This window comes from Bombus affinis, chromosome 12, assembly GCF_024516045.1.
Source record: "Bombus affinis isolate iyBomAffi1 chromosome 12, iyBomAffi1.2, whole genome shotgun sequence".
Taxonomy (NCBI): Eukaryota; Metazoa; Arthropoda; class Insecta; order Hymenoptera; family Apidae; genus Bombus; species Bombus affinis.
Genome location: NC_066355.1, coordinates 4486330 through 4503864, shown reverse-complemented (window position 1 = coordinate 4503864; position 17535 = coordinate 4486330). Strand labels below are relative to the sequence as shown.

The window sequence follows — 17535 nt, the reverse complement described above, 5'->3', positions numbered from 1 at the left end:
CCTCTTGTCATCTGTAAAAATTGATTACTCGGAGAGCGGCTGTCGATATGTACATTCGATTCTCAAACAAAGTAAAAATGGAACAATAGCTTCGAGCTTACCGATCTTTAATCAAGAAGAACGAATAAGGAGAGACGAAGCAAAATTTACTTTCCGAGAATTTCATTAAACAAATTCTGAAAAATCCACGGCATTCGTTATCCCCGGCGCGTACTACGTTCCTTCCAAATTAGAAAAAAAAAGAACAAGTTAGAAAGACAAAGAGACGCGCCGTTACGAAAAAAAGATGAATATTGAGATGAAAAAAAGACGAAAGAAAGAGAGAAGGGAAAACGGTGTGGTGACATGTGCAAGCTGGTGCACGACGTGCAAGTACATTTTAATCATCGCAATTTTACGCGCCTCCGGGAACGTGACAGCGGATACGTCTGCGTGAATAAAGCATACGCTGTTACACCGGATGTACGTGTCCGAATGTGGCAATTAAAGGGTTTATAAAGCACGGTATTACGCATTCACGGTCGGCAATTTCATCCACGCTGAATTTATCCTTGTTTTTTCTGCCTACTCTTTCTTTTTTATACTTCCTCTTTTACACTGAACGTCCCAACAAAGCCTGTGACTGAACGAACGTGTAATGATTAAAGGCTCAGAAGCATTTCTCGCGATTTTTCCTTCCGTTGACCGGAACATCGGGACGCGAACACATTTTCTTTTCCAACGCCTCGGCCGTGACTCCGTCCGACATAGTCCGCGTTTAATTATAGCCAACGGTATTTGCATCGCGATTTTAAGAATGTCAGTTATTATTATGCGGTGCCAGTAAGGGCTGCTACAGCTAATGGCGCGGAATTATAGACGATGACGAAGCCCGAAGCTCATATTTTCCGATATTTCCATCGATCCTGGCCACCTCCTTCGTCCCGGATTGTTCGTATCTTAATTAAATCGCGTTTGCTACCTGGTTATCCAGGTGTGCTGAGATTCCGTACATTAATGGGACGTGCTCTTCAAAGGGCACGAGTAAAATGTTCGTTTCTTTATTTTTTACGTTTTTCTTTTTTTTCGTTTTTAATAGTTTGCTGTTCCTATGTTTATCGTGAAACTTTTTCCCAGGCCAAATCTGACCCGTGTCCATCATCAAAAGCAAAACAGTTTTAATAAATATTTATTCGGATTAAGGTTTTATTTGCATGTAAATAACGTTGGAAAACGCATTGCGTTCACGCGGATGAAATAAGGCTGGCAGCAAAACTTCGACCTCGAATAAACGTTTAATTGCTGGATTCATAACTTTAGCCGCGGCTAGGCGGTCACTTGCTCCTTTAACTCTTCAGTACCACATCGCATCGTGACGAACGTTATTCTGTTCAACGAAGAGCACTGTACATGTAATAGAGTCAACTTTTCTCGATTACTCAACGAATTAAACGAGCGAGTCGTTGAACAGAATATCGAACTCTCGTGTCGAAGATGAGAACTAAGCAGCTGGAATAAAGTAGCCATGAAAATTTGTTAAGGCAAAACGATGAGATTTTTTTCTCCCCCGAATCACGTCGCCAAATTTTATTAAAATTTGCAACTTGTCAGTCCAAGAACGATAATGGCGAACGAAGACACACTATGGAGTAAACGTAATATCAATCAGAATAAATGCTTCTTGTATTTCGTGTTGATCTTACTTAGCCTACGGTTTTAAAGGAAGTGGAGGTACAACAACTTGCGTGTTCCTTCGGATCATCTGTCGCTACTCGAGCGAAACTTAAAAACGTATCATCGGTATCCGGCTTGTCCCTAACGTTTACAATTTCTACTAACTCTTCCTCCTACAAAAAAAATTTCTGTTTCAACAACTTTTTCATCAACCTGCTGCTTGTCTCTCGTTTCGACATAAATTTTTGTTCCAATCTGTATGACGATAAACACAGAGTATTCCCGCAGCGCATTAAACGACCCGTTGTTTAAATTATTCGAAAGAATGATAATTAATGCATCGAAATCGCCTGACTCGTGTGAGTCAGACAGCGAGATGAAGCTACGATAATGAGAAAGCGAGAAAGCTTGTAACAGGCATAATCGGCCGATACTATCGTTCGTTAATGGCCATGATATATATCGATGCCACGAAGGGTTAGACTACGTTATTTCCAGGAAATATGCACAAATGCATGGATTTGCCGCTATATTCCTTTAGAGCTGTACGCGAGCTTCCGGAATAACCACGGGAATGTCCTTTACCCGGTTAAAGCGTATACTAATATATTCAACCGTGATGTTCCCTTTGGCTCCGTGTTTTTCTCGTTCTTCGCGCGAGAAATATTTTCTTTGCCGCGGTGACACCTGAAAACCCAGCTACAGTGCTAATTAGGAGGATTCTCAGATTCCTATGTGGACGCGTTTAAGTGCTCACCGTTATACCGTCGACGATGCTACGGGGCGACTTCTTTGACGAGAAAGCGGTTCTTGTCAGGCCTTGTTAATAACATCGAAGGAGTTTTACCTCGAAAGCATTAAGGGGTAAGATAGGAAGCCCCTGATTCATCTCTTCCCTCGAGCGTAATTTGCCCGATAACTGTCGTAAATGGACGAAACTTTTCAACAGATTCCGTGTTTACCCGCTTTGGGATTCAACCGTTAGTTTCTTCGTTTGACTTCGTTAAAAAGCTATCAAAACGATATAAATATTAATTTCCCGGCTCGAGTTACCATTGTCACGCCCCTGACAAATCAATCTTCGCTACGGGATAGTATGGGAAAAGGGGATCTGTCCCTACCGTATATCAAACGAAGGTTTAAAACTCACGACCCCGAGTAACTTTGAAGGATCGATCGAGCGTGAAGTGGAATCAACGAGGAAATTCCAAAAGAAACTGGAAAAGAGCACGCGTTACAGGATTGCGTGGCAGTTATCGCAAAACGAAGGAAGTACATCTGCGTCCCTGTTTGTCGCTTATACTCGCTCCGAGATTATCGCTCGCACGAAACTTCGCGCGACTAACGCCGGAATATAATACACGTACGCTGTATACCTGTACGAGGCAAGATAATTGCCAAATGCCGTGACGCGGGTACACGCTTAGTATAGTTTGACACCGAGTACGTTGAAACGAATCTATCTTGCTGAGGGACGCGCTGCGTCACTTCCAATACATTATGCGTGTGCACGCCTCTTATGCGATTTTGACACGATCGAGTGAATTGCCTTGGATCGACGTCATGGTAAATACGAGACGACGGAATATCTCTAAAATTCCTCGGATCAAGGAAGAAACTTTGTCATTCGAATCTAACTGTCTATGTATTTTTATTTTATTTTACCTTAAACTTCTATTGTTAATACTAAAACTACCAAACCTAGGAAACTGACATATCTCTAATGTTTCAAAACTTATAATTATTACAAAAAATGATTTTGACCATATAGTTCATTTCTCTTGAAATGGAAATATTCTTTTCGTTATAGTCGTCTATATGTAGATCGATAGGCCCAGTATTAATCCCCTTTCTTTTCGTTTCTTACATATATCTTTGAACCTTCCTCCCTCGAAAATTATTACGTGTCCAGCAATTTTTCAGCGGTCAAGCAACTTAATGCCTTAATTGTTCTATAACCATAGAAAACATATCTGGCGAGATTTAAGATATATAGTACACTCGTGTTACGTCGATTGAAATCACCGTTCTTGCACGAGACATTGCGCCGGAGACACACACCGGTACGTTTTTCGTGTCCGGTCGCAATATACGAGCACGCCGCAATTGAGTCGCGACAATTTGTCCCTATGTTGGACCGTAAGGCGCACTGTCACGGAAGATTTATACGAAACGATACGCTGTCCGGTAGACTTTTCATCGATGGTATTACGTGACGGTAAATTTTCAAGCGACGATATTACGACATTACAAAACACTGTTGGATAATCTAAATCGCCCAACAACGGAAACGGGATTCTTCCTATTACACAATATTTTTTCCAATTCGCCGATACCGAACTATCGACAGTCGTACACAATGGACAGTTATAAAGCGCCGCAATGCCAAAGACAGCGAATGAGTAAGACTATTTATATGCAAACACGTTCTTTCACGTACTCGAATACGTATCGATGATTTTATTACTCCGCTCTCGATTCAGCTGTCCGCGGGAGAGATAAACCCCCGAAGATATATCGTTCGGTGGCAAACAATTTTCCAAAATTTTTCAAGACACCGTCATATTTCATCTCCGACAATAGCGTCGACGTGTAGAAAAGAGGAACTATAAAAAAGAGATCGCAAAAAAAGAAAGGACGAAAAAAAAAAAAGATGAAACAAAAATCACGCCCTCGGTTAACGTATAGAATTATTCTACTGATTTGGCTGCAACGAACACGCCGTTCAACGATGAAGAGACCAAGGGGATTGTTGCATTGTGCAGCCAGCGTGCAACAATAGCGAAAGTTCCACCACTGAAAATAGTTTCTCCATTTTCTTCGGCCGCTCGTCGAGCTGAGGAATTGCCAGTTTTCACCTCGGACCCCATTGTCGCTCGGTATACTTCAAGATCCGCAACTCCCGATCTTCGCCATCCCATTTCGACCCTCTACTTCTCCTCTCGATTTCAACCAGCCTCCCCTTCCACCTTCTCACCTTATCCCAGGCTCGTAGTACGACGATTCCTCCTTCCTCTTCTGTCAACTGACACAGTCGTTCTCGTCTATCTTTACGCCACCGTTTTCTCCCTCTTTTTTTCGATCGTACTGATGCCAGAAAAAGCAGACTGATGCATTTTGATCAGGATCCATTTCCGCGTGCCGACTCGAACGGAAGAGACTCTAGGGCTCTTTCACCCTCGCCTAGGAAACGTGTCATCGAGAACGTCCTCTCTTTGAAACACGCTCATACCATGGGTCGACTTAGTTTCTTCATCTTTTATAGGTTCGATCCCCTTTCATCATCCCCGCATCCGCAGCGATTCTGCTCTACGGAATAAACGCCACGATTGCTTCCAACCGCTTTACAACGAAGCTCTGTGATGTATTGTGAGTCAACAGGTTTTTGTGATTATGCAAAGATTGTTTGCAGTTATTAATTGGAAAGTAAAAATGTAATAATAAAGGTAGAAACGTGATCCGATATTTCATTGGATATTTCATTTTCTCCTGAATTTCATATCAATGTATTTAATTTCATTTTTCATCTCTGTTCAGATAATTCGTTAGAAAAGCGGTGCTTTGAAAGATGTAAATATAAATTCATTACGGCACCTAATGGAACCAAGAATCGTGGCGAACGCATGAGAAATTATGACAGACGTAGGATACAGTGACATTTCTCGGCTCGCTGGCAGTAGTATTGTCCTGCCATTAGACAGACAGCGCGATCGCCAGACAAGGGAACAACGTTTCAATATTTTCATAGATACGACGTTACCTATATATATCCGGATAAAAATCGAACGAAATTACTTCGATATTTTTATAATTGACCCTGTCTGTAATTTAGACGAAAGGAATTTACGAGGATTGTTTTTCCTTCGTTTTTTATTCCATGAAATTCGAGGACTCATGCATATGGAATTGATACGTAGTAACGAACAGTTGGCGAATAATTAATTAAAATACAAATTTCAGGCTCAATCTCATATCCTAAATATTTGATCGCATAAAATGTATGCTCGAGTTGACGTTCGTTTCTCTTTGCCGTTCGACAAATTGCCATACGCACGATGCGTGAACTTGAAAAAAAAAAAATATTAATGAACGCGAAATATCGGTACAATGAATCGAAAATCCTTAATTGAGCGCGATGTAGTACCTGGTCTCCCTGTCGACGATTAATCGTTTCATCGAAGCTATTACAAGGTAACTGCGAGTTCGCGGAACAATGTCGCACCTACGTCGAACGTGGTCTGCAATTTTGTTCCGCCTAGCGTGCACGTTGCATTTAGCGTGACAACGCGGATGCGTGTAGGCGACACACCTGAGCTACTCTAACATATAAATCGAGAATACTGAATCAAATAATCAAAGAAAAAAGAAGGAAGGGGAAAAGAAGAATGGAAGACCCAGAAAAGAAACATCAAAAGGGAAAAGAAAGAGAATAAAAAGCAAAAACAGAAAGCGGAATCGGAAAAGAGCAGCGGAAGGTCGACGATACAAGCCAGGACGATGGTATATTCTCGATTCGCGATCGTAATCAGAAACGGCGACTGCGCTTCCAATTCCACGTATTCGCCTACCTACTATCCCGCCAGAATTCGTGAGTAAGACGACGCTCATCGTTATCGTCGTTAAAATTTCTGCAATACGTATCCGCTGAATTTCGATGAACCACGACCGATCGAGTTTACTCCAACGACTATATTCCCCTGGATTCGTAATTGTGCAACATTATTTTAAAAGAAAAATAAAATACATATACATAATGAATAGATAATGAATGGTGTATACATAAAATAACTCAATTTAGGAAAAGTGTGGTTGATAAAAAAACGTAAAAAAAGCGTAGCTGGAAATAGATATTTCGATTGTATTTTTATTCCCACCACTTTCTTACTCCAACCGTCGAGTCTGGAATTTATTCTTTCAACGTGTTTTACGCAGAAACTTTTATTCAAGCGTGCATACGCGACTGAATCGAATAAACCTTCGAAATTACGATTTCATAAAAATCCGTAATGTTCGGAATAAAAATGTCAAAGGTGTTTCACGGATGAAAGACGCGCGACACAGCGCCATCGTGAATATGCACGTCAGGGAGAATTGTTTCCTTTTATTTTTGCCGCGGAACAAAGAACGACAACCGAAACGTTATTTTTTAAATGGTTGCATGTCACGGTCATTCTTTCTATTAGAGCATGAAATGTGATTCGCTGTTACGATTGTCTTCACGACCGACTGGTTCGATGCCCGGTTAAACTATATTATTAAACGATCTAATAGTTCCAACTATCCCAGATGTTCCACTAATTAACACGAAAATTCAACGTTATTAATTAACAAGATCCGAGTCCCAGTTCGATTCTATGTGAATTCAGTAAAATAGGAGATACATGGGAATTATAAGCAAATTTCGGCAAACCGAGGGAATTACCAAACGATAGTTAGGAATTTAGACGAGTTCCCAAAATTCTGCTGGCTGAAACAAAACGTCCAAAGTTTTCATTAATTAGCTCGAAGAATAATTATCTGCTGGAACGATACTATATTTCGTGCAATTGTGAGGCGATGTGAGTGCTTCGTGTCAATATCACCGCTCCAATGCGCCCAGATGGAATATATGTATGTACTACGAGTAGTGTGACAATAACACGATCAGTTATACCGATTCCGCAATATCGGCGCCCTCGATCGCTGGTATCGAGTTTCCTCCAACGAAACCGCTGTCCGTATCGTAATTAGGGAACTTGTGAAATGCCCTTCCTATTTATCTTAAGAGATTATTATTTGATGCATCGATACACACAGACAATTAAGAGATCGCATTGTCAGCTTCGCTAATATTTCTGTCAACGAAAATATCCAAAAAGTCACGAGACATTTTCTCCAGTAATAAAATTCCTTAAATGTGCTTTTCAATTTTTAAATCGTTTTAAATATTTTTATTACCGACCTACGTTTATTCGATAAGACCTAATTAATTCTTTAGGAGATAGGATTTCGACATTTTTAATCTTTATCAATTTTTGATACAGCAGAACAGGAATTCATGAGCAGAATTCTAAACGGGGCAGGAGAACACGATTTTAACTAAAACCAATACTTTAAAACAAGCCTCGGAAAGTCTTCAGAAGTTACATCAAAGATCGAATATCCATCGAATTAATACAACATCCTTTCAAACCCGATCTTCGTCTGGTCGATACAAAGTGAACACCAATCAATCCGACGTTGATCAAACGGAATAAACCAAGAATCTCTCTGCGACCTTCCGGTATTCGCTAACAACAAAATCAATAAGAATCTTCTTTAGGCCAGGATACCTGCGAAGCAAAACCCAAGCTGTCTTTATTTTTCGACGATGTTCGTCGATAAATTCACCCGGAGACTTCGCTTCTGGAAGTCGTGTCTTTTGCACGGGTCTGCTTGGTGATCGATCGCCCGGCCATAATTCATCTGGCACGCGTAATTCCATACTTATGTCCTGACGATTCCTCTGCTCGTATCTTCGATTTCCACAGTCTGTTCCCGCCCCACTCCAGAGGAACATCTATGATCCTGGCACGATATCCAGTTGGCTCAAGCTTGTAATCACCTCGCGAAGTTACCGTGCGTGAAGCCGAAACTTGGCAAGCTGCGTGCATTCGTTTCACGCACGACTATGCTGATCGCGTGGCTCTGTGTGTACGTTTGTTTTCACGCGTTTATGGGGTGGATAGGATGATACAGTTGGAAGGACGTCGTTTCTGCTTTTTTCAATTGAATCAATAGGCGAGCAAAACGCATATCCGAAGGATTTTCCTTTCACGAAAAATAGCGTTTTCTCTTCCATTGGTGCGTTCGTAAACTGGTACAACATTTCCATATCGGTTTTTTTCTTTCACTCTTTGTCTCCTTCTCTCTCTCTCTCTCTCTGTCTGTCTGTCTCTCTCTGTCTGTCTCTCTCTCAACTACAGTGGTGGCGTGTGCAAAATCCAACACGTTTGTTTCCACGCTACAAAGATACTCCCTTTCAATAGGTGTTCTTCTAACATAGGCAATCATTTCTCTCCCTCTCCAACTTAAAAGGGTTCCAAACTTTTCTTTCCAATTTTTATTTCCGATAGTTGTTTTCCCTATACATCTCCCTAAGGTTCTGCTTCTTCTTACTCGTTTAAGGAACGCGTCAGCGATCGGTGCGGTATTCTCTGAAACGAAATTCGCCCGAATAGACTCGAATTAAATTTCAAGTATCTTTCCCCACGACTTGACTAGCGCTCCTGCGCTTTCTCTTTCGCGCAATCTCCTAACGCAAAGTTCAATCGTCGTATCGCTCTCGAGAGAATCGATTTCGTCTTACATTCCACGCCGTGACTTCGCAGAGAGCTAAACATCTTAACGTGTTGTTGCAACGAAGCTGATTCCCCGAGCACCAAAGAGGCACAAAGCGACCGCTTCCTCTCAAGTTTGTTTCCAGACGCGGAACACAGCGCGCGAACTTCGTATTTCGATGAATCTTTCAGGCGTATCTTCGACCGAGGTCAGACACAGGTTAAAAATGCACCGGATTAAATCGGCGTGGAGAACGACGATCAAAGCGAGACGTGCATTCACAACGGTCTTAAACGTGACCGCATTAACGTGTGGCTCTTGCTTTGTACATCCTTCCTATGAGTTTAACCTCGATCCAGCCACTCCCTACGGAGTCGAGAAACAGCTAGAACGCGACGTTCCTGGCTAGCCGAATCCCTTTGGAAATTCAGGATATCCTCTTGCGAGACACTTGCGCTGCCATCTCTATGCGACTACCTTGAACGTTTGCGGGAAGAAAGCCTCCTGCCAGAGAATCCAACTGTATGTTTGATATTCCAAGTGTCCAACTTGCTTTGTACTATTCTTGGTTACGAATTAGTATGAGAAAGCCTTCTGATATTATGTTGATAGACATACAAGAATGCTTTTGGCCAAAAATATTTTCTACTGCGATATACTAAAGTATTATTTTCTGAAAATCATATCAAGTAATTCAACGTTTTAAACGGTGTTGGATGGTGTCTAAAACAAGTTTAGGAGTTACTCCATGGGAAAATGCGTCGAGAACGGTAAACCAAAGCCGGCGTTGAACGCGAATCGTCACCAGACAAAGGGTGTCGCGACGACGTTAATATTTCAGTAGCTCAGACTCGTAACGTTGCAAAGTGATTCTCCGCGTATCGTTATTATATCTTTATAAGTATATTGCCGTCAGTTAGAAGCAGTCTGACCGGATCTGCCAGCTAGTTGAACCGGCCCCTCTATCTGGCATCCACAAAGGCTGGCACCCGGGTATCGAGTCAGGCGGTTGCGACGTGTAACTCGCGACATCCCCCAGCGATGCTGCTCAGAACCGTGACTTCGTTCGCATTATTCGCGCGGTAACCAATTTACCATCCTAATTTCGCGTGGATTATCCGGTGTAAACGGCACACCGACGGTTGCCTTTGTGCATTCGACTGCCACGAGCTAGTTAGCCTAACACCGGCTGGCTAGACTCCAGACGTTTCTATCTCAAACCCCTGCGCGCCTGTATCGCTGCTTGCTGGCGAGGATATGTATGGAATTCTTGCACCCTTGGATCGCCATTACGCGCGGCGTGAAAGCGAATCGAGCACGCACACGAGGATGCGTCTCGTTCTCTGCTCGAATGCTCGACCATCCGCGTCTTCTTTAGCCTGGCTCGGCCGTGTTTCACGCTACGTCGAACGCCGTGCTCGTTTGAAGTCAACGAAATTGGCTGCTTATAAGGGCTGACGGTTTCGGAGTGTGAGTGCTGAATTCATCGCTTCTTCGTCGTTCCGCTTCTCTTTTTTCTTCTTTTTCTTCGTTTTCTTCCTTCGTTTCTACTTTCCTCTTCTTTTTCTTTCCACCTGCTCTCTGACTATTTAAGTCAGTTCATCCTCGTTCCATCTTAGATCGTTTTCTCTTCCTTTTCTCCGTTCCTCGTCCAATCCTATCGACCATTTCGTACTGGCCGTGTTCTTTGGAATTACAAATTATGCAGCGAACGGTTCGACTACCGCGGCATGAGTTCCTCAGGAATTACAAATCACACGTCCAGACATCGTCCTCTCAGTCTACAAGAGAGATTCGCTTCGGAGAGCGAGAAGCGAGCTACTGTTGGTTTAGGCAGGAACGAATAGGGTAGAGGTTGGAACAAAGGAAACGCTGGATCAGATTTAGGATCTCGGCGAGTCTCGCGCCAGAACGGTCGAGGCTGCAGACGTGGTACATCGTGGAACGTAAGAGGCAATCAGTGTGTTTGTACGTTCACATGGAGAGGAAGAGAAGATGGAGATTCGTCTGTAAATAACGGCCGAAGAAACGGAACTTGGCATAATTTTCCTAACATAGCCCTGGACTCTTCTCGTTAACGAACTGTTAAATCACGCGATTCCTTAATTAACGAGTTCCAAGTTTCAATATTTATCATCAACATCTTTGGTTACTGACCGTCGTTGGCCTTCGAGATTATCCAGTTTCCAGCAATTCATATTTACCTAACAAGGCATTTACGCGCTTTGAATCATAAATGTTTCTCCATCGAGGCCAGGTTCTGCACTAAAACGTTTACAGGCTTACACCGGAGGTAGAGAAGCTTTGGGCGAAACGGAAATTACGTTCGAACGCAGCCGGATATGTGGCCAGATGGGCGCCTTTCCGCGAATTTTGAATAACAAATCGTGGACCGCCGACTAATTCGTGCAGCCGTTCAACCACTCCGTCTCTTTCGCTGTGACGAAAGGGAGAGAACCAGCTGGAATAACTACTTCGTTATCATGCTGTAATCCACTAGGATCTAGTTGAGCAAACGAGAACATCTATCGTGAATGGGGAAGCGTTTAGGTCGCGCCATTTTCCCGGAATCTGTGTCACCAGTTACCGACGCTCACGTCATAAGGTAAAACGACTCACCTCAGGACCTCGTAGAACCTAAAGATTATAAGATTCATTTAAACTTTATCGCTTCGACCAACTTGAACTTTGCCGTGTCAAGCGATTTTAATTTTCATTCGTTCTTACGGTGGCTAAACTTCGCTGATATCTGCCAGTAGGTTAAGATGTAGGTTTAAGGACGTGAGTGAAATTTGTGAGAGGTAATTTAGTTCGGACCAAAGTAGTTTGGACCAAAATGTGATTTTAATTTTGAAGCTACGTACTTAATTTTAAGGAAACTATTTCAAGTCGGCAATGACTTTATACTGGATGAACCTTCTTTAGGATTTTCGTAAATATTAATTAGAAAATTATTTTAACGAAAGACTTATGCGATAAAAAATTCGAAACCTGTATTAGAATTTCTTCGATGTCTTTCCAAGAGAATCATTTACGTTTCCCACGCATAGAATTTTCTCTGCGCAAATATTATCTCCTGCGAAAGTTTCAAACTTACTTCGCATCAAACTATCTTTCCTATTTTTACACATCAACAAACTTTCGTTATCGTCCATTTAATCAAATCTTCGAGTCATCGTCCACTAGTCTTCTCTTGAAATGATTTCATAAAAGTTTCCTCTAGTTCCAAAAGCGCGCCTACGTTATTCGCATTCAATATCCATCCTGTTGCAGCTGCATTTTTCACCTAGAGAACGTAGATACTGATACTATAACGGCGTTGTACAGCGACAGAGAGATGAACAAAAGAGTGGCTAAGCTAAACGGGAAAAGAGAACGCCTTATTCTCGGCACGATCTTGAAATATGTCGCCTGGCGGTTTGCTTTCTCCGCCCCGTCTTTAACGCTAACGTGTCACGCACGTACACGACGTTAGATGATGACAACGACGACGACGTTAGATGACGACGACGAGGACGACGACGACGATTGAATTTTCCAGGCAGGCACAACGATATCGTCAGCTCGATTCGTAAAGGCTCGCCTCTTTGTTTCGTCCGACGCGTTATTACGTTCCCATCTGACGTTATGCGTTCGGATTTTACGGTCGGAGGGGTAGTCGCGTGCTCGTTACGACTTTATGCCGGGTGTATGGCATATCGAGACGTAGGGTGCGTGCAAAGTGCATGCTTCGGTTCGGATTTATAGGTCGACGGCGAAATCAAAAGACGCCGAGAATTATTAGAACGCGGATGCAGGCACAGTATGCGCGAGTCACACGAGCTCGAGATTTCCACGCGTTCGTTCGCTGCCAGTGACAGGGTAAGAATTCGCGAATTATGAAATTCTAAGTGACGTCCGGAGTGACAGGGTTCGTTATTATGCCGAGATATCGACTATTGTACGCTGCACGTATAGCACGTTGTAAAATGCATCTATAGTTGCAAGATATCAGACAGGAAATAAATAAATACGTTGTTTCGCGTAATATCATCGTTTCCACGGAAGCGAGTTTTCCACGAATTTACCACGGCAGCTGTTGTTTTTTGCCAAAGTGAAAAACTTGACGATATTTAATCGTGTAATTGATTGAATGCAAACAAACTGATGAGGAAAGAAGGCTTTTAAATGAGTATTTATATATCGGCAAACTCAAACATTTGTTGTATCCTCCAATAATTCTCCGCAATTAAATCGGACTTGCATTAAAAACGCAGCGTCCGATATTCGTTCCCGCGATAATACGATCATAAAACCAGCAAGAGCGTTTTTACAGTGACAGTGAAACATTCGACGTTACTCGCGTGTCTCGTTCGACGGACGCGTTTCTCTCGCTGCCCTAATTAATCCCGATGAAATCGCGATTAATTACGAAACATGGATGCGCATTTGTTACCTTTTCCTATTCAATACAGCACTGTTCTTTCATTCGATACGTTTCTCCTCGCAGTCTGTCTGTTTCCCTTTTTCCTTTTATGTCAGCCATCGAACAAGAAGTCACAAAAATTCCAGCGGCCCGTCGAGTATCGTACGTCACGGGCTACGCGCGCGTCCGCGAAGACGAGAATACTTGTCCTGCCACAATATGATACCGAGTGCCACTTAACAGTGCGAGTAAACCCTCGACGCCTTTTATTGCATTTGCGGGCGGCAGCTATGCGAATGGCAGGGAGACGCCGAGAGCAACAAAGACGAGAGGTGAACATGGTGCCGCGAGAGATACCGAAAAAGGGAATAAATGGGAGGCCAAAAGCGAGGAGAGAGAAAGAAAGGAGGAAAGACAAGAGAGAAGGCAGCGAGAGAAAGAGAGGCGAAGGGCGAAGGGCGCAGGCGGAGGTCGATAGCTCCATGTTTCTACTGGGTGTCGCGTTTCGTAATGACAAAAAGGAAAGCATTATATAGGGGAATATCGAAGCTGAATGGAATTCCACGATATTTCCCTGGCCTCGTAATTACGACGGATCTCTTTCGTTTCGACTCTTCGCCAAAATCCAACGATTTTCACAGTGTTGTCTCGCGCACCTTTTACGTCTCCGCTTTATCATGTCCACACGAGGCGCGCGATTCGACAAGTACGCGAGCGCAAAAATTAAATCGTCGATCCGGACTGCCATTTCCCAACGGCTGCCGGGGCTTTCTAGCGTTCTCTGATCGCTGAAAGGAATCGCCTGTAGCAAGGGATGCGGCGTAAAAGCGGTAATTATCGAAGGAGACAAACGATTGGACAATTCGTTCAGTGAAAAACTCGATACGAACGGGACCAGCGTTCAATATGCGACGCGATCGAATCTCCCTCCCCTCGACCAGTCGCACACCCTCTGTTTCTGACTTTAATGGTACGCTGCATCTCCAAAGAGCGGTACGAGAATCACGTGCCACCAGACAATTCTCTCTGGCGCATAATATCAACGTGTCCTCGAGATCCTTGGGCTTTATCGTTTATTCAATTGCTCGCTATTTGGAGGCAAATTATATTCCCAGCGTGATCGCACGCGTTAAATTCTGTTTATGATCGTACATAATGGAAGTTCAGTTAATTTCGAATGAAGATGACGAAACAGAGAGTTAAGAATATTTCTATTTATTATGTTCGTACGGACGGGCGATATACGTGAAATACGATTTTCATAAAAAATAAAGTTCCATCTGTCTCGCAAGGATAGTTAACGAGATCGATTCGAACTTTCTTTTAGTCTACGATAGCGAATTGTCGCGAGTTATTCTGTCGGTGTCAGAAGAAAAATCACTTGAACCTTTATGTAATTTCAGGTCGGCACTGACGACAAATGGAAGCTTCGTTTCATTAAATTTACAACCGACTGAAAGGCTGTCCGCGCTTTTTTCTCGTGAGGCGACGCTAAGTGGCAAGCATTGGCGTCTTTAATTCCGTGGGCCGGCAAAGAGAGCTCGAATAAAACCGCTCGTCGATAATTACGCAGGCTCAGGGTTGCTTTGCGTCCTTTCATGCCGGCAATCGAAAGACAAAACTGCTTTGAAATGCGGCGCGCGCCAGACTCGCGCAAAGACCCCGAGGTTCTCGACGAGCTCGTGTCTACGCTAGCCGGATACACGCTCCTTTTTTCTGTCTTTCTCTCTCTCTCTTCTTTTTCGAGTGCACACTGCACACCCTCTCACGCGTACGTGAGTCGTCTCGCGTGTCAAGCCGGTGGTCGAGGACCTCGACGAATCCGTGGAAAAGAAGTCGAGAAGGGAAAAGAACGAAGAAAAGACGAGAACGAAGGAGGTGGAACGTGGAGAAGAAGAAAAAAAGAAGGCCGGCCCTTGTTCTCCTGCACAGCCACTTCAATCGTACTACTTTTAGGCTACAGGCGCACTCGCGTCAGACTTCAGAACTTTTAAGAAGCGCTTACACAACCGGATGTACCGACTAGTTGACGTATGAATCTCTATGTGGCTCACGTGTCACGGCCCGAAGACTTTTCTTGCCAGTGTTCACGGATTTGTCCCGCTCGCTCCATCGTCGACTTATCTCTATCCTTTCTGCCATCTTTTTTCAACTTGCTCGTCGCGCCTCGAAAATGTCGGGCAGATAGTTATAGAGAAAGATACTGTAGCTTGGAAGTGGTATGATTCGTCTAAATGACGAATGACTCGAGAACAAGTACCTATATGTTCGTACTAGAGACTCGACAATTGCAAATTCAAAGAGTTTGTGCGTGTCCAAGATCCTTGAAAATGCGGAATAATCGAGAACAAGGGAAGTAATACAAGACTCGTGGGCAAGAATCATTTGTAAATTGGCACGGTCTTAAGTTAGGAACGATACAGTGTTTCAAAGAATCGAGAGTTCTTTTAAGAATTATTATTATTGCATATTGTCGCCATTCTATACACGTTACTCTATACGGAAAGTTGTTTGCAGCTCAACGTTCCTATATTGGTATATGCAATTGTACAGAATAAACGGTCTTTCAATTTCCTCTTAAAATGCAAATACTAGAACGAAAACCAATGTTATCTAAATAAAGCCACTTTATTATTACCATAGAGCTTTCTAGCAGAAGATAAAACGTTTAAATCCGGCAAATAATCAAACTTTTCTGATATATTGTTATGCAACAGCATGAAGGAAGAATTGTTACAGTTTTCTGCTCAAGATAGAAGATTCGCAATAAACTTGGATGTCTCAGTCAAGGAAGAATAACTCGGAAGACATCATAAAACCCTACAACGAACACAAATCGCTGTAACATCGTGTACAAAAGAAAGAAGAAGGAAATTCCCCAACGAAAGCATCTGCTCCGGTGGAGTAACTTTCTTATTATACGCGCCTCTTGTTAGTTTCTTTAATCCGGTATTCTTTAATCAACGCGAAACATCTGTCTCGCTTGTTTCCACCCTGTGAAACTTTAAGCGGCCGTTTATGATAATGCGTCAAGAAATTCGGGATCGAGTTTCGTTTGAAGAATCGCGAGCCGCTTGCACCGATAGCAGATGGAAATATCAGGGAACGTGTTTGTGGTTGAAGATGTTTTAACTCGAAATCCTTTAATTAGAGTGCCGTCTTCTCCGTATTCCTCGATGTGCTTACTCTTTAATTGCTTTTCTTCGATCGTTCTCAGAGCGCTTCGCGCGGTTTCCGGCGATCTCGAAAGACGGTCCAATAAAATGTCTTTTAATTGAGATTCGTAGCTGCAGCCCCCATTGCGATCAACTAGATCGGCGAGAAACTTTTTTACCAACTCTCGTCGTTCCGACTTTAATTATTTGTTTGGGTTTCATTCACCTACAGCTGGATATACGTACACGGGCCAACTGGTAAACGGTGTAAATTTGATCATTCGAGAACGAAGCAACGCGATCTACTGAGTGATTTGCACGTTTAACAAACATCGCTGAAAGTATTTCATAAATAAGAATACCTGTTTGAATGAGAAATTATTTTTAAAGAACGTTACGCAGAATTCGATGGAATATAAAATAAATACTGAAATATATGAAATATTATGATTGAACTGTATCCTACAAATAACGAAATTTTGTTTCCGTGGTAATTCAAGTTTCAAAGTCCACTGGCAGGTCGGCGTAATCGAACGATCGATCGAGTCGTAGATCAATCGGTGCATCGTGTAATTGCATTCGTGTGGACGATGACACTCGACCATCGAATCTCACGGATCACCGTGCGTATTGCATTTAAATAGAATTTTTGATACGGCGCTACAACGATGTCCGGCGTGTTCCCCGTAACGAGAATTCAAGCACCGTCACACGACGTCGAGCCGGTCAGAAACGACTAATCAAAATCGGTTGAAAATTGAAAATTTGCGCTAATGACGAACGTAAATCAATCATATCTCATTAATCAACGCAATATTGACGATCGGCATGAGCGAAGTGGTAAACAGCGACGAGGCAACGACTCGGTTTACCTTGGTCCGGGTAATTAAAGTAAGAAAGAAGGAAATAGAGACGATTCAAAAAAAGAGCTGGCAGCGATTCGATTTTAACAATATTCTGCTTTGCAATGGCGACGTATTAAACGGCTCTGCGTAATATTGGCGTCGTGCACGACACGGTTTC

The 17535-nt window shown here is 42.9% G+C and overlaps 1 protein-coding gene across 3 annotated transcripts in view; it reads right to left on the bottom strand.

The window, feature by feature from the left end:
• The window catches only part of LOC126922493 (diacylglycerol O-acyltransferase 1), a 98825-nt gene that overhangs the window by 33226 nt on the left and 48064 nt on the right, over positions 1-17535 (bottom strand). The gene's annotated exons all lie outside the window — the stretch shown is intronic.